Source organism: Muntiacus reevesi, chromosome 2, assembly GCF_963930625.1.
Source record: "Muntiacus reevesi chromosome 2, mMunRee1.1, whole genome shotgun sequence".
Lineage (NCBI taxonomy): Eukaryota > Metazoa > Chordata > Mammalia > Artiodactyla > Cervidae > Muntiacus > Muntiacus reevesi.
This window is the reverse complement of record NC_089250.1, coordinates 237,023,927-237,046,082: the sequence shown is the minus strand read 5'-3', so window position 1 is coordinate 237,046,082 and position 22,156 is coordinate 237,023,927.

Here is a 22,156-nt window from a genome sequence, read left to right as displayed (position 1 = left end):
GATGAGTGGGAATCAACAGAGCAGACTGAGAAGGAAGCTAAGTGAAGAGAATGTTGCCAGCAGGAGGAAAATCACTGTATCAGATGTTGAAGGTAGGTCTTGAAAGATGGGTTCTAGAATATTCTTGATATTTGCATTTTGCAATTACAGCTGTTCAAATGAGCATCTTTTTTCAAGCCGACGGGGGGTATCCATGATTAGTTGTAATCTCTTTGGGAGATAATGTCTAAAGACTAAATTTGAGGGCCTTGATGGAACGTAAGGCTTCCCTCATAGCTCAGTTGGTAAAGAATCCACTTGCAATGCAGGAGACCCCGATTCAATTCCTGGGTCGGGTAGATCCCCTGGAGAAGTGATAGGCTACCCACTCCAATATCCTTGGGCTTCCCTGGTGGCTCAGTTGGTAAAGAATCCGCCTGCAATGTGGGAGACCTGGGTTCAATCACTGGGTTGGGAGGATCCACTGGAGAAGGGAACAGCTAGTCACTCTAGTATTCTGGCCTGGAGAATTCCATGGACTGTATAGTCCATGGGGTCACAAAGAGACAGACGTGACTGAGTGACTTTCACTTTCAAGCCCAGGGCCAATAGCCTAATAAGGCTACTCTGATAGGCTTTGCCTCTGACTTCTCCCAATACTTTCTGCCCCACTGTCTCTGCTGTCACTGTCTAGACCTGTAGCACTTACTCAGCCAGCCCCATAATTGAAGATTCCCTGGGTTTGTCTGGGTTTATAATCAGAACTTTGTGGGGTACTCCTCCCCTCAGACTTCCCTGGTGGCTCAGACGGTAAAGCGTCTGCCTACAATGCAGGAGACCTGGGTTCAATCCCTGGGTCAGGAAGATCTCCTGGAGAAGGAAATGGCAACCCACTTCAGTATTCTTGCCTGGGAAATCCCATGGACGGAGGAGCCTGGTAGGCTACAGTCCATGGGGTCACAAAGAGTCAGACACGCCTGAGTGACTTCACTTTCTTTTCTTTCTTTTCCTCCCCTCAGCCCCTAAACTCTGTCTCCAGGAAGGCATCATCTCACTGAATCCACTTTGCTAATAGCTGAATACAGGCTGACATGCCATCTCTTCCAGAACAGCTTGAAAAGAATAAATCTCTAATAGAGGTCATCTCAACTACTGAGGGTCTCCATGTGCTTAGTCTGTGTTCAATAAATGAGGGACGTTAGGTACACTGTGGCAAACCAGAAAGACATACTCTGTGCCCTTATGGAAGTTACATCTAGAAGTGTATTTGTTTGCTAATACACTACCCTAACAAAATACTGCAAACTGGGTAGCTTAAACAACAAAAATTTGTGTGATCGCAGTTCTAAAGGTTGGAAGTCCAAGATGCCAGAACAGTTGATTTCTCCTGGAGCCTCTGTCCTTGGCTTGCAAATGGCCACCCTCTTGCTGCCTCTTCCCACAGTACCTCTGTGCATTCACCCTTCTCTGTGTCCAAATTTCCTCTTCTTCTGAGGACAGCAGTCAGATTGGATCGGGGCCTGCCCTAAGGGCCTCATTTTAACATAATCACCTCTCTAAAGGTTCCATCTCCAGATACAGTCACATTCTGGGGTACAGGAGTCAGGACTTCAACAAATGAATTACAGGGCGGTGGGGGGGGGGGTGGTGGAACGCAATTCAGTCTGTAACAAGCGGTTAGGGAGTAACAGACATTAAACCCGAAAGCAAGTAAGATTGCTTTTTCTGGAGATAAAGCTAATATCCCGAGGCTCAGAAAAGGCTTTTCAGAGGAAATGACATTTGATCCAAGAGCTCCGTGACAAGAAAGTGGCATCCAAGAGAAGATGTGGGGGAAGGTCCTTCCAGACAGAGGGAACAGCTGTGTCAAAGGCCCAGGGATGGACATGTTTGAAGATCAGAAACACGATAAGGTGGCTGGAGCCTAGTGAGTGAGAAAGAGGCCGGTAGGGGCCACACCAGGAAGCTTGCCTTTTAGTCTTTAGCAGGCAGACAGCAGATATCCATGGCCTGCTGGATATCTATATAAGGGTGGTCTTAGTCTCTGTCCACCCTGCTGAACCTCACTCACTCTGTACTGCCTGGGTGGTCTGCAAGAGTTGTTCTCGCTCTTCACTGCAGGACAGTACCAACACCAGCAGCAACATCACTGAATGTTTAATAAGCATTTTCTAGGAGCCACTCCAAGTACTTTATATGGGTCTTCCCTGGTGGTCCAATGGTTAAGAATCTGCCTGCCAATGCAGAAGACACAGGTTCAATCCCTGGTCTGGGAACATTCCACATGCTGCGGGGCAACTAAGCCCATGGGCCACAGCTACTGAGCCCTTGCCCTGCAACTAGAGAAGCCACCACAATCAGAAGCTGGCGCACCACAACTAGAAAGTAGGCCCTGCTCCCCACAACTGGAGAAAACCCTCACACAGTTACAAAGACCCAGTGGAGCCAAAAATAAATAAACAAATAAAGCTAATTTTAAAAATTAAGAAAAATAAATGATTAAAAAAATACCTTATGTGGATCATCTCTTAATCCTCCAATAACCCTGTGAGGCAGGTACCACTGCTATCCCATTTGACAGATGACAAACCCTTACCAGAGTCACTTCCTCCCTTCATAACTCTTCACTGGCTCCTCATTTTCAGCCAAAGTAAGCTCAAGCTCTTTGACAGATCGCACAAAGACCTCAAAGTTCTGACCCCTGTTGGCCCCTGCAGCCTCCTCTTCTGCTGCCTCTTGCCACAAGCTCACTTCCTCCTGGTATGCTTTCTTGACCTCTCTGCCTTTGCTCACACCAGCCCTCTGCCTGGAACATTCTCACCCTCTCCTCACAGGTTGGACAGCACCACTCTTGGGGGTCGCGTTTGGCCATCTCTCTCACAGCGGCTGTCACATTTGGGAGGTAGCCGCCGTTCGTCTGTGCTTCCATCAGTCCCCCAACGATCATATCATCCGCCACATGGGGGCTATTTGAGTCTTTGCATCATATCCCTACCCACTCCAGTATTCTTGTCAGGGAAATCCCATGAACAGAGGAGCCTGGTGAGCATGGCATCCATGGGGTTGCAGAGTTAAACATGACTTAGCAACTAAACAGCAACAACATCACGACCCTAATTAGAAACAGCATGGATCCACAGAAGGGCAGAGAATCCTCATCTAAACCCTGATCAGGGCAGGGGACTTGAAAGCCTTCCGACAAGGTCCAGGAAAGACTGGGCCACAGTATTTCTCTACCTCTCACGACCCACTAGGAATCACTGGCTTTTCAGAGAGGGCATATCTTCACATTCTTGAGATCTGAGGCTCCTTCCTGGGGACCCAGGACTTGGAAGGGAGGGGCTGGCTCTAGGTTGGCAGCAATCCATAACAGGGAAGCCCACAAGCCTTGACAGCCTGCAGACCTGGGTTCAAATTCCTCCTTGGTCAACCCCTAGCTGAGACTGAGGCCCATCATTTAATCCTCCCGCTCACATTTATTGAGGGCTTTCTCTGTGCCAGGCACTGGACATACTAACTCACTGGATCCTCACAGCCACCCTCTGAGAGAGATTCTGTCATCATCCCATTCTATAAGAGAGGAAACTGACTGATGGGACCTAAGCCCAAGGCCACATAGCTGGTGTGTGGCAGAACCAGGATGGCTAGCCCAGGGGGTCCAAGCTCCAGAGTCTGAGCCATGAGTCTCCTGCAGTCAACACCCCAAGGACTTGTGTCTTTTCTAGGAAAAAGAAAGATGAATAATAGTACTACTTCTGGAGAATGTTATTGTGGGAATTAGACCAACTAATATAAATAAAGCATTTAAAGCAATGCCTGGCACTTAATAAGAGATCCCATAAATGGTTATTATCATTGTTATTATAAGGTTATTATTATTACCTCTAGGTGAAAAGGCTGCTTTTGACCTGTTGCTCAGTCACTCGGTTGTTTCTGACTCCTTGTGACCCCATGGACTGTAGCACACCAGGCTTCTCTGTCCTTCACCACCTCCTGGAGCTTGCTCAAACTCATGTCCATTGAGTTGGTGAAGCCATCCAACCATCTCATCCTCTGTCACCCTCTTCTCCTGCCCTCAATCTTTCCCAGCATCATTAAGGTTGCTATTGTAATATTCAGTTCAGTCGCTCAGTTGTGGCCCACTTTTTGGACTGCAGCACGCCAGGCTTCCCTGTCCATCACCAACTCACGGAGCTTGTTCAAACTCATGCCTGAGTCGGTGATGCCATCCAACTATATTGTGATACAGTTGGTGTCTTTTCTCTCTTTTTCTTTTTTTTTTTTTAAGAGTAGGTGGCTTCATACCCTTTCAGCTTTGGGATCAGAAAACCAAACTCCCTAGTCAAAGGCTGGTGGGACTAGGTGAGACAGGGAATTTAGAACCTGAGTTACAGGGGCCTTAGGTCAAGCCTGCTACTGTCCTCATCTCGCCTATGCAAAGCACCCCCACTAGAGGGTGTGCAGGTGTAAAGAAAGGAGGTTCTCACACATTAGGACTCAGGATTAAAGGCCTAGAGGGAAGCGGGGTGGACGGCCCCCAGGACCCAAGGCTTCCACTGGTCCAGTTGACATCAGGGATGTAGACTCGGGCAGGGGTCGGCTGGAGATGGATTTCTGCCTTTTTCTTTACGCACTGTGATGTTTGCTGTGGTTACAGCAAGCTTGCTTTACTTTTGTGATAAAACATATGTGCATGACTTGAAAATAAACGAGTGTGAGGGTGGGGGCTCTCTGTGCCCTTTGGAGATCCACAGCCTCTCCCCACCAGTTGCCCCAAAACCTGCCAGTAACGGACCCCAGGCTCAAGTTTCCCTGACATTAAGAGAGTCACCATTAGCATCCCTCCACAGCATCTGGAGGACAGGGCCGGGGACACGGGCAGAGCGCAGGGCACAGAGCCTGGCTGTGTGAGAACGGTCCACAAGCAGCCTTCTGGGATGCCCGATCCATCCGTCTCTCATCACGTGACTCTCTGCTGACTGTGGGATGCAGGGGCCATGAGGGTGAGACTGTCCACATGGCTCTTCTGTCAGTCCATGGCACTCACAAGAAATGAGAAGTACAAGGCTCGTATTCAGAGGCTCGTCACAGCATGTCACTTATGCAAAACAGAAACAGCTGCTTTTTGGTCAGCAGACTGGGAAAAGCTACATCATCATCATCATCATAGGAGCTAATATCTGTTGAACACTTCTGTGTACCAGACTCTCAATTATTTGCTTGTATTTTTACAAGTGCCCTGTGCCCCAGCGCACTCTCTTGCTCTCACACACAGCATTTCTACTTTATTTTTTTCATAGTGTTTCTCTCTTTCTGAGATGATCCTCCTTAATTCTTTTTTAAAAAAAAAAAACCCTATTTACTTTTATTTTATTTTTTGGCCGCGGTGGGTCTTCGTTGCTCTGCCTGAACTTTCTCTAGTTGCAGCGAGCAGGGGCCGCTCCCCAGCTGGGCAGCTCAGGCTTCTCACTGAGGTGGCTTCTCTTATTGCGGAGCACAGGCTCCAGGCACGTGCGCTCAGGAGTTGCAACTCGAAGACTCCAGAGTGCGGGCTCCACGGTTGTAATACACGGGCTTGGTTGCTCTGAGACATGGAGAATCTTCCTGACGAGGGATCAAACCAGAGTCCCTTGCATTGCAAAGTGGATTCTTAATCACTAGACCACCAGGGAAGACCCTCCCCTTTAAAAAAAATTTATTTATTTCATTTCCTTCTTTCTTTCTCTGGCTTTGCCACTCGGCTTGCAGGATCTTAGTTCCCTGATCAGGGGTCAAATCTGTGCCCCTAAAATGTAAGCTTGGAGTTCTAACCATTGAACCACCAGGGAATTCCCCCATTATTTCTTTACTGTGTTTTTTTTTTTTTTTTTTTTTTTTTTTGTCTCTCTGAGCTAGAATTCAAGTCTCTTGCCCACTTTTGGTACGGCAGCCCAGGCCCTAGCCACCCCTACATTGCTGCCTTGAGAGAAATCAGGCAGATGGGGGTCAGTGTATTACTTTATCCCTGATAAGAAATGATAATGGAGAATGTAACTTCTATACGCCAGAAAATGAGCTGGCTGATCCTGAATGCCAGCATCGGGAGATGTGTTCATCCCTGGAAAACCACAGACCACGTCCTAAGGGCAGGCCTCTCTCACCACACATCCCGGGGTAGGCAGGCCAGCTCTCCAGAGGCGGCTGAGCTGCACACCCCAGAAGTAAGAGTGGAACGGCGGGAGCTAGGGACACCAGGACTGTCGTGCAGTGCTCTTACTCCCTCTGCAAAGAATACTCCAGCCTAATGTCTGTGAAGAAAGCTGAGCGCTGAAAATTGATGCTTTTGAACTGTAGTGTTGGAGAAGACTCTTGAGAGTCCCTTGGACTGCAAGGAGATCCAACCAGTCCATCCTAAAGGAGATCAGTCCTGGGTGTTCATTGGAAGGACTGATGTTGAAGCTGAAACTCCAACACTTGGGCCACCAACACTTGATGCGAAGAGCTGACTCATTTGAGAAGACTGTGATGCTGGGAAAGATTGAAGGCAGGAGGAGAAGGGGATGATAGAGGATGAGATGGTTGGATGGCATCACCGACTTGATGGACATGAGTTTGAGGAAACTCTGGGAGTTGGTGATGGACAGGGAGGCCTGGCATGCTGCGATTCACGGGGTCGCAAAGAGTCGGACACGACTGAGCGACTGAACTGAAATGAACTGAGTGCCATCCAAGCATCTTCAACACTTTCTGACAAAAAGTAAATGCACTTTATTATTTTATTATTTCTTTTCTCGGGCCGCACCATGCTCCATGTAGGATCCTAGTTCCCCAGACCCTGTGCCCCATGCCGTGGAAGTACAGTATCTGAACTAATGGACCAGCAGGCAAGTCCATGGCTGCAGTTTAAATATCTGGTGAATGAATGATGGTCTATTCAAACAAGTCAACATTCACATCTTAAATAACTCATTGGCAGGACTGACTGTACCACCTTACAGTTCCCTCCACCCAGAATGCTCAGCTCACAGATCATTTCAAGCCTGACTCCCATGTGTCCATCGGATTTCAGCTCAACACTTTCCTTCTCAAATAGGCCTGCCCAGAGCCCTCATCTTTCTCTCTCATGACCCTGCTTCTCTCAATCCCACCCTGTAGGACAGGACTTCATAATTTCTCCCCACTGAAAAATTCAAAATAGATCTTACGGTTTTGTATTACTGAGCATTGAGAAGTGATGCCTCTTTCTTTTTCTTGTTTTTGTACCATGACACCCACAAGACCATGCTTGACATTATGGGCATGATCTGAGCATGATTCATGATTCAGGGTGAGCTAGAGCCTCCTGAAGCACAGAAGGGAACATGGGGGAGTGATTACCGTCTTTGTACATATGAGGTTACTCATTGGTTTTGTTGTTTTAGCTGTTAAGCTGTATCTGACCCTTTTGCAACTGCATGGACTGTAGCCCTCCAGGCTTCTCTGTCCATGGGATTTCGTAGGCAAGGATACTGAAGTGGGTTGCCATTTCCTTCTCCAGGGGATCTTCCTGACCCAAGTATGGAACCTGTGTCCCCTGCACTGGTAGGCGAATTCTTCACCACTGAGCTACCAAGGAAGCCCACATATGAGGACCAAGAATTAATTTTCTTTTTATAGAAATAACAATAAAGCAACCACTTTGATGCATCACATTCTCAGTTATTCAATGACTTAGTAAGTTACATTTGAAGACTCTTTAGGAAAGTAAAGATTTTTGTCTAGCAGGATTCAAATATTATAAAAGCCTTGCCAAACAATTAACTCAAAGATACACATTTTGATCAAGCTTTGTTGATGTTCTAATACTTTCTGGCTTTAAGCATAAGCTTTTGATTTTGAAGTCCTTATGTAACATACATGACCTGTGTTTTCTTTTTATCTAAAAATCTACTCTCTTTAATCTTTTTGTTGTTGTCATCTATAAGAAGACTCCTTCCACAGTCATCTCCACCTGCCAAACCCACAGTGGTCAATGGTATTGATTGATGGGAAGGCGTGACCAGAGATGTGCTGACAATAACAAGTCGGCTCTGCCAGGGCAATGAAGACCCAAGAGTCTTCAAGTGATTTTGAAATTAGAAGAGCCTGCACAGGATAGAGGGCTTCCCAGGTGGCTCAGTGGTAAAGAATCCGCCTGCCAATGCAGGAGACACAGGTTTGATCCCTGGGTTGGGAAGATCCCCTGAAGAAGGAAATGACAACCCACTCCAGTATTTTTACCTGGATAATCCCATGGACAGAGAAGCCTGGCGAGCTACAGTCCATGGAGTCAAAAAGAGTTGGACAAGACTAAGCAACAAAACAACACAGGACAGCAGTAGTCCAACATCCAAGGAGCAGAGGAACTGGTTCCTGGCCCAGCCCACCATCCTGGGTTCAGATCAAAGCTGATGGCTGGAGTCTGTTCCAGTTTCCAAGGAGTGTGCTCTTTATTGCTCCCTGGAGCCATACATGGGTGTGGGCAGCATGGGACGCTGGCTGAGGCTTGCCTTGGCTTTTGTAACCTCCTATTTGGATGGGAAGTCAACCTCTGGGGACCTGCTCTGGGAAGTTTGAGTTTTCTATCTTTGTAGGAACTCCTGAAAGCAGTGTGTAGCTTTGCAGATCTGAGCACTCTTATCTTCAGGGGACATAGCATACTAAAGGCAACTCCAAGTTCCATTTGCATAGTCATGTCATTTCCCAGTAGGAAGGGGCCAGAGAGATGGCCAACCCAGGCTTCTAACCAAGGCAAGAATCACCATCCAGACCCTGTTTGAATATGTCCCTCGATTTAAGGGTTTATGAGTCTCATGGAGGCCATTACATCTGAACATGATTCTGAGAAATCTCTTCTTATATTGGTCCATGTATCAGTCTTTCTGTAAAAACAGACAGAAGAACTTCATTGCTATCCCCATATGGGCTCCTCGAAGATTTAAAGATGTATCATCTTCCCTCCACGACTTTTTTATGCTAAATACCCCCAGGTGGATCCTTCAAGGGTTTGGGAGTTTGGGAGGATGAAATCTCTAGTTCCCTTACCCACCTGGACACATTTAACTGTTACTTCTTCCTTAAAGAGCCTGCTTTGAAATGAATAGAACTTAAAAAAAAAAAATTGTTTCCAGGCTTCGCTGGTGGCTCAGTGGTGAAGAATCTGCCCGCCAATGCGGGAGACACAGGTTTGAGCCCTAGTCCAGAAAGATCCCATATGCCTTGGAGCAACTAAGCCCGTGCAGCACAACTACTAAGCCTGTGCTCTAGAGCCAGAGAGCCGCAAGTACTGAAGCCCTCAGCCCCGGAGCATGTGCTCCGAAACAAGAAAAGCCACTGCAATGAGAGGCCCACTCACTGCAACTGGAGAGCAGCCCCAACTGTCTGCACCTAGAGAAAGTCGCATAGCAATGAAGACCCAGCAAGAAATAAATTACTAACAAACCTTCAGGTCAGACCCATAACATGGGTTCTATCATTATCCCCATTTTACAGTTGAGAAAACTGAGGTACAGAGTCCACATTTTGCAACAAGAGAAGCCACTGCATGAGACGCCCTCATACCACAATGAGAGAGTAGCTCACACAGCAACAGAGACCCAGCACGGCCAAAAATACATAAATAAATAAAATTATTTTTAAAAACTTTTGTCTCACTTTTAAGCTGTTTTTTGTTTGTTTGTTTTTCTAATGTGAACCATGTTAAAGTCTTTACTGAATTTGTTACAATATTGTTTCTATTTCGTGTTTTGTTTTTTTAGCCAGGAGGCAAGTGGGATCCTAGCTCCCCAACCCAGGATCAAACTCACACCCTCTGCATCAAAAGGTGAAGTCTTAACTGCTGGACCACCATGGAAGTCCCTTGAGGAACAGAGCTTTAAAGCAGATATAATGTATTCTGAGCCCTCCCCTCCTACACACAGAGACGTCCTTCCCCTCCACCTGCCTCAAGCTCCCAGGGATAAAGCAGAGGCCATGACAATAGTACCGCACAGAGAACAGAGGTGTCAGGCCGCTGTGAAATTCTCCAACAGAGACACCAGGAGACAAAGATCAGAGCTATTTTTTGAAAGACAAAAGCAAATAACCAGAGTGCTAAAGCTTCGTGGGTTTCTGCAAGACAGAGAAGACATGCTCAATGGGCTGAATGAAGGTGTGGACAGGACGTGGGAAACCAACATGGGCAAAGGAGGCACCTGTTACGGGCTGAACTGTATCCCCTCCTCCATTTCCAAAAAAAAAAAGGTGTGATGGATTTCTAACCCCCAATGTCTCAGAATGTGACCTTATTTGGAATCGGGGTCTTTACATAAACGATCAAGTTAAAAGAGGTTGTTGTTGTTGTTTAGTCTCTAAGTCGTGTCCAACACTTTTGAAACTCCAATGACTGTAGCCCACAAGGCCCCTTTGTCCGTGAGATTTCCTAGTCAAGAATACTGGAGTGGGGACTTCCCTGGTGGTCCAGTGGTTAAGACTCTGCCTGTCAATGCAGGGGACATGGGTTCGATCCCTGGTCTAGGAAGTTGCCTCAGAGCAACCAAGCCTGTGTGCCACAACTCCTGAGCCTGTGCGCCGTAACAAGAGGAACCACTGCAATGAGAAGCCCACACACCACAACTAGAGAGAAGCCCCCAGTCACCACAACTAGAGAAAGCTCACATAGCAGTGAACACCCAGTATAGTCATAAATAAATAAAATTATATATATATGTAAAAGATGTTGGAGTGGGTCGCCATGTCCTTCTCCAGGGGATCTTCCCAACCCAGGGATTGAACCCGTCTCCTGCATTGGCAGGTGGATTCTTTGCCAGTGAGCCACCAGGGAAGCAGAGAAGAGGTCATTAGAACATCACAATCCAATATGACTCGGGTCCTTACAACCGGGGAATATTTGGACACAGACATGCAGAGAGAGAACGCCATGCGAAGATGAAGGCAGAGATCAGGGTGATGCTTCAACAAGTCAAGGTACACCAAAAATGGCCAGCAAACCATCAGAAACTAGGAGATGACATGCAACAGATTCCTTCTCTCAGATTTCAGAAGGAATCAATCATGCTGACACCTCAATCCCAGACTTTTAGCTTCCAGAACTATGAGACAATACGTTTCTGTTGTTTAAGTCCTTCGGGTTGTGGTACTTCATTATGGCGGCCCTATGGAACGAACAAACCACCTCTAGGCCTAAAGACACAAGGAAAGGAAGCCATGTCTCAGATGCCCAGTGAGGGTGAGCCTGACAGGAGCTGTATTGACTGAGGTGGCAATGTAAGGAGGGAGCCAAGCAATAAAGACCCCCTTGCTTTCTCCTCCCACCCTCCAGCCTCCTGCAATGTCTCAGTCAATAGGAGCCAGCAGGCAAGGGCGATGGGAGACACACGGAGAAATCTACTGGATTGGCCCAAGAGGCCGTTTGGGTTTTAACATAGTATCTGATGGAAAGTCACTCCCCGGGGGCTCAGACAGTCAAGAATCTGCCTGCAGTGCAGGAGACCCAGGTTTGACCCCTGGGTCGGGAAGATTCCCTGGAGGAGGAAATGGCAACCCACTCCAGTATACTCGCCTGGGAAATCCCAATGGACAGAGGAACCTGGCAGGCTGTGGTCTATGTGGTTGCAAAGAGTCAAACATGACTGAGTGACTACACTTATGGAAAAACCCAAACAAATTTTTGGGCCAACCCAATACCTAGAGGGGAGCATTGTCTGTACTTTTCTTGGGAACCAGTGAGGGATTCTCAGCTCAAAGAGCAGGAAGGGGACTCAGGAGGACCGAATCCAACTCTCTTATCTGACCCCTGAGGAAACCGAACCCCAAAGAGGGTTGTGGCAATGTGGCCAATTAAATGCAAGAGATTCTGGATTCTGAGTCATGACATGCACTCCTGAACATCAGGGCTTTTTGTTTTGCTGTTGTTGTCATGCCCTTTGACTCATGCATCCTAACCTCTTTAGCACAATGTCTTTTTAAAATGTTAATTTGAGATTTGAAAAGGTAACACTTTGACAGCATGTCACATTCAGTTCGGTTCATTTGCTCAGTCGTGTCCGACTCTGTGACCCCATGGACTGCAGCATACCAGGCTTCCCTGTCCATCACCAACTCCCAGAGCTTGCTCAAACTCATGTCCATCACATCGGTGATGCCATCCAACCATCTCACCCTTTGTTGTCCCCTTCTCCTCCTGCCTTTAATCTTTCCCAGCATCAGGGTCTTTCCCAAGGAGAATGTTCTTCACATCAGGTGGCCAAAGTATTGGAGTTTCAGCTTCAACTTCAGTCCTTCCAATAAATATTTAGGACTAATTTCCTTTAGGATTGACTGGTTTGATCTCCTTGCAATCGAGGTGACTCTCAGGTCTTCTCCAACAGCGTATCACATTAAAAGCTATCAAAGCATATGCAGAAGGAGGTGGGGAGATTGGAATCCTTGTGCACTGCTGAAATGTGCAGGTTCTTTACCACCTGACCTACCAGGGAAGCCCATATATATGTGTGCTCTTTATGACACCATGAACTGTAGCCCGCCAGGCTCCTCTGTCCATGGGAATTCTCCAGGCAAGAATACTAGAGTGGGTTTCCATGCCCTTTTCCAGGGGATCTTCCCAACCCAGGGATCGAACCCAGATCTCCTGCATTGCAGGTGGGTTCTTTACCATCTGAGCCACCAGGGAAGCCCCAGAATACTGGAGTGGGTAGCCGATCCCTTATCCAGGGGATTATCCTGATCCAGGAATTGAACCGGGGTCTTCTGCATTGTAAGCAGGTTCTTCCCTGACCTACCAGGGAAGCCCATATATATGTGTACACACACACACACAAACACACACATAAAAAAGTTACAAAGCCCATATATATGTTTGTGTACACACACACACACACACAAAAGAGTTATATTGGGTTAGCAGAAAGTTTTTCCCAGTTTTTCCATAAGATGTTATGGAAAACCCTAACAAACTTTCTGGCTAACCCAATACAATGAAAAGGAAGTCTCCCTATCACCGCAACCCTTGCCACTAAGATGCCTTCCCTGAAGACCCCCTAGACCAATTTCCTAGGTCTCTTGAAAACAGTCTGTGACTACACAGGTAAGCCCTCTCCTCCTACATATACCCTTCTCCCTAGCTTTTGTTTCCTCCATAAATGGTAGCATACTAGACACGGGGTTTTATATTTTGCCTTTTGCACTTAACAATATGCTTTGGAAAACACCTTTATTTTCCTTTTAAGGCCACAGAGGGTATTCTTGCACAAAGCTTTTTACACAGAATGTATCTAAGTAACTTTTGAAGATGGTAACATTCGCATTTTAAAAAGGTACAATGTCTTCACTCTAGACAGTGAATTAGAGATGAGAGAAATTCAGAAATCTGCCAAGTATATAATAAGAAGTGAGGATGCAGTTTTTTTGGTTCAGTTTAACAAATATTTATGGGGAATTCCCTAGTGGTCCAGTGGTTAGGACTCCACGCTTTCACTGCCAAGGGCCGGTGTTCAGTCCCTGGTTGGGGTCTAAGATCCCACACACCACATATCACAGCCAAAACAGAAAACAAAGATTTAGAGAGGCCACATCAGGAAAAAGGTCCTTTGAAAAATGTTGGTATAATAATAGCCAAGACCTATAAAACTCCTACCATGCGGCAGTTTCTGTCTTACACACATTAACATATTTAATCCTCACAACAACCTTATGAGGTAGGTGCTATTATCAATTATTTCCATTTTACAGGTCAGGACTCCCAGGCATGAAGTGGGAACTGACTTGCCTAAGATTACAGAGCTAACGAATGACAGAAAAGGGACTGCGCCCCCAGAGCAGGGCTCTAGGACCCCCGTTCATGTTCACTACACCACCACGGCCCTGCTACCTGTCGAGCACACAAACATTTATGGATATTGCACCCCAGGACCTGGGCCTCCTCCCCAGAGAGAGAAAAGGATGCCTTTGACAAAAACCCCAAGCTCATGAGTTAACGACCGCAACAGGCACACAATTGGCCTTCCTGCAAAACAGAGAACTGATCATGTTAAAAGAGAAGAACAGGACTTCCTTCGTGGTCCGGTGGTTGAGGATCCACCTGCCAATGCAGGGGACACGGGTTCGATCCCTGGTCTGGGAAGATTCCACATGCCGCGGAGCAACTAAGCCCATGTGTCACAACTACTGCAGCCTGAGTGCTTGGAGGCCACGAGAGCCCACCGCAATGAGAAGCCCGCACACCCTAGAGAGGAGCCCCCACTCACCACAACTGGAGAAAGCCTGTGTGCAGCCATGAAGACCCAGTGTAGCCAAAAAGAAGAAAAAAAAAGACAGAGAGAGAGAGAGAGGAATATATGGAATGTTTTGGAAGTTAGGGAGGAAAGACAAGGAACCTCAAAATGCCCTGAGCAGGAAATAGCATCTGAAGATGAAGGGAAGCAATGCTTATGGAGCAGCCATCCCACACCAGCCACTTGACATGTGAACTGCTCCCAACAACCATATTATCACCCGCACTTCATAGATGAAAAAGACTGATGCTCCCAGAGATGCTTTAAAGGGGTGAAGCCAGGATCTGCTCCCAGGCCGGTCTCCAGGGTGGGGCCCGGCCACCGGCCTGGCAGAGTGCTCCCCATGCCAATGACATCAGCTCTCCTCTGTCAGGCTGTGGGATCTTGAGTCAGCTTGGTGTGAATAGTAACCAACTAATAAGCCAAAAGCACTTTGAAGATGACATTGCCCATAAAAAAGGGCTGGTTCCCACAGGTGCAGGCTTTTAAGGCAGGGACAGTTTAGGGGGAGGCTTCAGTGATGACAATGCAGAACAGGGTCGAGATTCCTGAGCAGAGGAGCCTTGAACCAGGAGGCTGAGCTTCCAGGCCATTCCAAAAATTTCCTTCCCTGGCCCACAATCGACAGCAGAGTTGCCCAAAAGTCAGTCTTCTGTGAATACTTGCCCTAAATTTTTCCATAACTGCATTCTGCCTGTGTTGTAACTTACCCAGTCTTCTCATTACATTGATTCAGTTAAAAATGATTCATCCTAAGCACAAAGCTTGTGCAATTATAAATGCCATGTGTTAGTTGCATTTCTTTCTAATATGCATTAAAGTCCATTAAAATAACTAAAATAACAATGCTTTTCCATATATCATCTTAAAGCCTCTCCCTTTGGGAACCCCAGGCTAGAGCACCTGTGTCCCTGGTGAGTAGAGGATTCACTAACACCACTCTTCCTCTTGCTCAGGACTTTGAGCAAGTACCTTTTATTTGTCTGGGCCTCAGTTTTCCCATCTCCAGGTCCTTACAGCTCTTACATAATGAGGTGATGAAACGTACAGATTCAAGTCATTCAGCCTGGGTCAGAATTCCTGCATTCCCTTTCTTGGCAGTGTGACTCCAGGCCAGTCACGAAACTCACCTCTGCCTCAGCTGTACCATCTGTGAAATGGGGACAAATTCACAGGACTGTTGCAGGCCCTTCTCTAAGGAGCCTACCCCGACTGCCCGATTGTACACTCCACGTGTCCCCTGCCCCTGGCAACTTCTGACCCCTCTTACTCTTCTCTACTTGTCCTTTACTCCATGGCAGTTATTACCTTCTAACAAACTATATGGCTGATTGCTTGAGTATGTTTATTTTTTCCCTCCTGCTTTTCTCAAAGAACATAAATTCCATGAGAGCTGGAATATTCACCTGTTTTGTTCACTTATGTGTTCCCAAGCACCTAGACACACATGCACCTTTTAAACTAGGGGAGCTATAGTGGTTACCCTGCAGTTTGGACCTCACCATCTATGAATGAGCTCGTCTGTTCCCCCACAGCCCGCCCACACAGCATATTTCACATTTTGAGATCTCTGCCAATCAGATACATTTTATAAAAATGATATGTATTTGTAGCTTGAATTTACATTTCTATTAGTAAAGTGTAGATGAGTATCTTATCACTCGGCTCTAAGAGCCATTTCTATTATTAATTTCTATCATCTCTCCCTGCACATACGTGAATGGTCTAAATTTTCTACCACAGGGAAACACAGCCTTTCCACAGGGAAACCCATGGTGTCCATCTCAGGCTGAACCCTCTTTGGAGTTCTCTGAGGACTGAAAAGAACAGGGTCCATATCTCCTGATGCCTCCAGATCACAACCATGCCCAATGACTCAAGTCTCATTTTGGGTTTTCTAGCTGTAAATTAAGGGCGATAATTTATGATAGTTGGACCATAAAGAAGGCTGAGTGCCAAAGAATTGATGCTTTCAAATTGTGGTGCTGGAGAAGACTCCTGAGAGTCCCTTGGACTGCAAGGAGATCAAATCAGTCAATCCTAAAGGAATTCAACTCTGAATAATCACTGGAAGGACTGATGCTGAAACTGAAGTTCCAATACTTTGGCCACCTGATGTGAAGAGCCGACTCACTGGAAAAGACCCTGATGCTGGGAAAGGTTGAGGGCAGGAGGAGAAGGGGCGACAGAGGATGAGATGGTTGAATGGCATCACCGACATGAGTTTGAGAAACTTAGGGAGATAGTGAAGGACAGGAAAGCCTAGTGTGCTGCAATACATGGGGTCTCAAAGAGTCACACACAACCCAGCGACTGAACAATAGCAAGCAGGAAGGTGACGGCCCAGGCCCAGGGCAGCCCCCAGTTCCCCCAAAAGCAGCCTGCAGGGGCCTGTCCCACCGCAGGCCTGTCCTTGAACTTTGCAGCGCTCCTGCCTGCCCACCCTGAGGAACAGAACTTCTTAGTCCTCTGGGTTTCTATTTTCTCCCCATGTCTGTAAAAACTTGTGTGCTGAGAACAGAACACTTCATTCAAAGAAAGCCTTGAATGGCCCTTCTGTGCTGCATCAATTCCAGGAACCAGCTCAGTATTCTCTGGAAGAGAAAAGACTTGGTCAAAAGCAGGCATCTTAAGATCCCTGGAGGCCAGGTCCTCGTTAATTAGCCCCTGGCATCTTTGCCTCCTCAGTATGTGAACAGAGCTTCTGCTCCTCGAGCTCCCCCGTGACCCAGCTCTGTGCTGATGTTAATTTTAGAGGCAGGTTTTTTTTTTCTCTCTCCAGCACTTGGAAGGAGAGCTCCACAGACCAGGGCTTTTTCTACCTGAAAATGTGGCTGAGGATGGTATTTCCAAGTGCCCATCGTTATCGTGACCATGCATGCAAAGTGGACAAAGCCCAAGCTTCCAAACAGATACACCAGGGCTCAAATCCTTGCTCTGAAAAAAAAAAAAATCCTTGCTCTGTCCCTTCCTGGCTGGATGACCTCACTGAGCCAATGTTTCATCACATTATGGATCCACCATAGCACCTACTTTGCAGGTGAAATGCTGGTGTCTTGAGATAAAGAAAGGATGCAGAAAGGGCATTTGGAGATCACAGAAGATGTATTTGTTGGCCAGACTTTCCACTAAGGAGCAACCATTGAGTCCAGAATAATGCAAGCAAATCCTAACATTTCTTTTTGGGTTGAAACTCATCAACTTCCTATTACCTTATTATTCTCAATGTGAAAAAAAAAAAAAAAAAATGCCCTGGCTCCTAGGATCACAGAAGCCATACACTCCTAACCACCAAGACCTTGGGCTCTGAGGTCCCAGAAGTGTGGGCCCGAATTCAGTCTAGGAACACTTAGAGCACACCCACCCCTCTCCGCCTCCAGCCTCTGATACTAGAAGCTCCCTCAACCTGGAATATTCCCCCACTCTGGCTAACCCTTGCTCCAATATTCAGCTTTCAAGTGAAACATCACTATTTTGAAGTTAGGTGTGGGTTCCTGAAATTAGGGGTGGATTACTGTCTCCTATGACCCCCTGCAAGTTCCATCTTGTAACAAGCATTGCTTATGCTTGACTCCCTGTTTTCCTTGCCAAGCTGCAAGTTCCACAACGGTGACTTTCTAGAGCCAACACTGCAACTCCATGTGACTGGCACCTAGAAGGGACCCACTGGGTTTCTGAGCAAAGACAGAAAGGGAACAGAAGGGAGGGAGGGAAGGAACAGGCTGGTGGGGAAGACAGGGAGGTACCAGGGGCTCCCTGGAATCCCACAGCATTTCTACCTGGGGAAGACCCCCTGGAGATTGGGGAGGGTGGATATATAACTTGGTGGCACTTTAAGGAGCAATCCCTTTCTAAATTTTGTTGTTTAGTTGCTAAGTTGTGTACGACACTTTTGTGACCCCATGGACTGTAGCCGGCTAGGCTCCTCTGTCCATGGGATTCTCCAGGCAGGAATACTGGAGTGGGTTGCCATGCCCTCCTCCAAGGGATCTTTCCAAACCAGCGATCAAACTGGTGTCTCCTTCTGAACTTTGGTGGGTACTTTACTCTTGGAAGCTTCAAAGTCATTTACAAACCTTAACTACCCCCACATATTAGAGCCCTAGGGAGCCATCAAGCTTGGCCTCAACCCTCCCATTTGCAAATTAGAGAAACTGAGTCTTCCAGTTAAAAGCCTGCCTGAAGGCAAAAAAGAAATCAGCCTAAAAGGCTGCCCATTCCTCAGGAAACCATGGGGTGGAGCAAGAATTAGAAGTGGAGAGGACTTGGAGCCTCAGTTTACCTCCCAGGGTGAGGTAAACTCTACAATTCCTTAAATCTCTACTGTGGATTTACTCAGCTCCGGGGCCTCTGAGAGGCAGCACCAGGGAGGACAAATTCAGTCTTCAAACATGTGTTGTGAAGATCTCAATGTTTTGTTTTTAAAAAAAGATTTTTTAAATAGAAATCTAGAATTGAGAGCTCTCTTCAAAAAACAAAGGTCTGGCAATACTGGCCAAGATTTCTTTTTCACATGTGCAAGGCTGGCTGGAGCTAAGCAGTGACTGCCTTATTTTTTTTTTTTTTAATTAAAAATTGTTTTTAATTAAAACTTTTTTTTTTTTTTTTTTGCCACACCATTCAGCATATGGGATCTAGTTCACCAATCAGGCACTGAGCCAACACCCCCTGCAGTGAAGCCTGGAGTCTTAACCACTGGATTGTCAGAGAAGTCTCATGACTGCCTCCTTTTCACCAATTTGCCACAGTCTCCACTACTCCCTCTTGTCTCTCATTTGGCTCACTTCTGTCAACCATGAAACCTGCTGGACCCTGTATATATCTGAATCACAATTCTTGAAGTATCTCCTTCTCTTTAGTCACTAGCTGCTAGTTGCCCTGGACTCCTCTGGGTTTTTCAAAAAAGTCAAGCTCTTCCAGCCACAGGGCCTTTGCACATGCTATTCTCTCTTCCTGGAACACATTTCCCTCCACAAGGGTCTGAACTGGGTTCCCTTTAATATACCTGTACTTATCTCTCATATCACAGATCACAACTTACAATTATTCATGTGTGTGCTTATTTATTTGTCTCTGTCTCCCCTTTTAAAATAGAGATCCCGGGAGGGCAAAGATTCCTTGGTGGTACAGATTGCAGCATTTGAAGTATGTAGCCCAGAACCTGGCCCATCTTAGGAAATTGGTAAATTTTTGTGGTATGAATGAATGCTGGAATGCATGAGTGAGATTCTGCCAGGCTTGGGGGCGTCCATTCAGTGTCCATTTCAGGGGCCAATCTTTCCTGTTTATCTACAGGTTTAGTAAGAGGATATCATTTTCCCAGCCTCTCCATGGGATTCACTCAAGCCCATGTTGAGCAGGCCCATATGTTCCCTTGTTCCAGAAGCTCTGGGATGAGAGATGAGTGAGAGCACTTAGGGGCATTTGCATTCAAAACCTGGATACATTTGTCAGGCAAGTAAATGATGACTAAAGTGATCAAAGGGATGATGAGATGACAGCTTCAAAGTGAGGCTTCTTCTAGATGGAGAAAAGGAGACTTGAAATAAATCTATAAAATCCCAGAGTAGATGCAGAGGAAAGGATGATGGACACCCAACCTCAACTATTAGAAGGAGAGGCTCCCCCTTTAAGTTTAAAAGAGTTTAAGGCAAAAAAAAAAAAAAAAAGCCACACACACTCCCCAAGCTACTTTGCTCAGAAGGACGTTTTGATAGTGGCAGAGCTGAGGCTGGGCATAGGGACCTTTTACAAATGTGTGGTCAATGTTAAGCCAATTCTGGGTGAAAGTGATGACATGAATGTCACAGCAGCATTCCTCTCCTGCAAGTGGCCACCAGATGCTGACAAAGCAAAAGCGCTGTGGGGAATTCCCTGGTGGTCCAGTGGTTTGGACTCTGGGCTTTCATTGCCAAGGGTCCAGGTTTAGTTCCTGGTCGGGGAACTAAGATCCCTCAAGCCACATGGTGTGGCCGAAAAAATAAAAGCAAGAGAGCTGGGCTAAATAAATTCAAATATCCCTTTATTTGATGCTTCTAGTATCTCCAAGCTATACCTGACTCACATTGAAAAAGTTCATCTTCCAGGCTTGGGGGTCAGCCTCTCCTAGAGAGATAGCCACAGGGAGAAGACGGTGACCATGAAGGCTTTGGCATCTCATGCTGGATTCATGGAGTGAGGTCTCAAAAGAGGACAAAGGGATGAGGTGGCAGGAACAGGATTCACCAGGATCTGGTCAATTATCTGCTCCTGAATTCTCAAATCCCAAGAGGAAGCGATCCTCATGCTTGGCCAACCCCCCCGCCCACCCCCTCAGCTTCTCCTGGTTTCCTGCTACAGTTCTTCCCTTTAGACCCCAGTAAAACCAGAAAGATGAGCTAGAGCACAAATGTGGGATTTGCAGGTGAAAGCTAGGGGTGCTGGAGAAAGCTGCTTGTGAGAAAGGGTGACTGTGTTCTGCTCACCACAAGAAGGACTTTGCTGAAAACTAACGCTTGCAAAAAGGGGGGAGGCTTTCTCCAAAGGTAATGAGAATGAGCTCCCCATCACTGGAGGAGTACAAGTAAAGGCCCCAGAGGCTATTTTCATGGCACTTGTAGATGAGATTCCAGCAGTAAGTACTGCCATCGTTCTTCACTGGGTGGTCTCCAATGGCCTTCAGAGAGAGGTAGTCAGACTACCTGACACTGTATGCAAATTTTTTTCTGGATGAGCATCTTCTCCCACCCAGGAAAATGTTCATAACTTTCTTCAACTTCTCAAAAGTGTTTATGACTGAAAAATTTTAATCACTGAGAACTGATGAGGTCACCATTTCCCAAACCTGGCTGCCCAGCTGAACATCTGAAGAGTTAAAAAAAAAAAAATAATAGGAGACCCTCCCCAGATCCCATTCCAAGCCCATTGCATCAGAATCCCTAAATACTTGTGTTTTTTTATTAATAAAAATTGTCTCTGTAATTCTGTACCCTCAACCGGCAACTGGTCTGAAATCTCTAGAAAATGGTAAGCAAAGGTCTTAGTGAATTTTAAGGGACTATGCACTCCTCAAGGTTTAGAATTCTATGACAGAGGTCACAAAATAGGACCCAATAGGTTGCTCTGGCCTATGGATATGTTTGTTCATGAGGAGAGTATTCTAATATAATAAAGAAACAACTTTGATCACTGTTTAAAAATTAGAATATTCACACACATACCCAACATCCAGTTTCCCATTTCTCCTGCAGAATCAGAAGAGATAGCAAAATTTGACCTTCATTCCCAAATCCCAGACTGGAGCTTAGACAACTAGCCACAGTCAGAGAAGACTCTTGAAAGTCCCTTGGACTGCAAGGAGATCAAACCAGTCAATCCTAAAGGAAATCAACCCTGAATATTCATTGGAAAGACTGATACTGGAACTGAAGCTCCAATACTTTGGACACCTGATGCAAAGAACTGACTGACTCATTGGAAAAGACCCTGATGCTGAGAAAGATTGAGGGCAGGAGGAGAAGGGGATGACAGAGGATGAGATGGTTGGTTGGCATCACTGACTGAGTGGATATGAGTTTGATCAAACTCCAGGAGATAGTGAAGGACAGGAAAGCCTGGCGTGCTGCAGTTCATGGGGTTGCAGAGAATCGGACGTGACTTAGCAATTGAACAATAACCACCACCACCACAGTCTATTACTATAATCAGTTTACTTTGCGCTTATGCATTAAGATCAAAGTCTTACCTTGACTTGCCCCTGAAGTCAAGGTAGTTGGAGACCCCTGTTTGAGGTTTCCCCAGAAATTCACCAGCTTGGGAGATCCTCCAGTGACTCCCCATTTGGGACAGGGGCCATCTGCTCTTGGCTAGGCTGGGACCTGAAGGGCCTCAGGTCCAAACTTCCCCAGCCCCCTGCCTCCCACCCTGCTGAC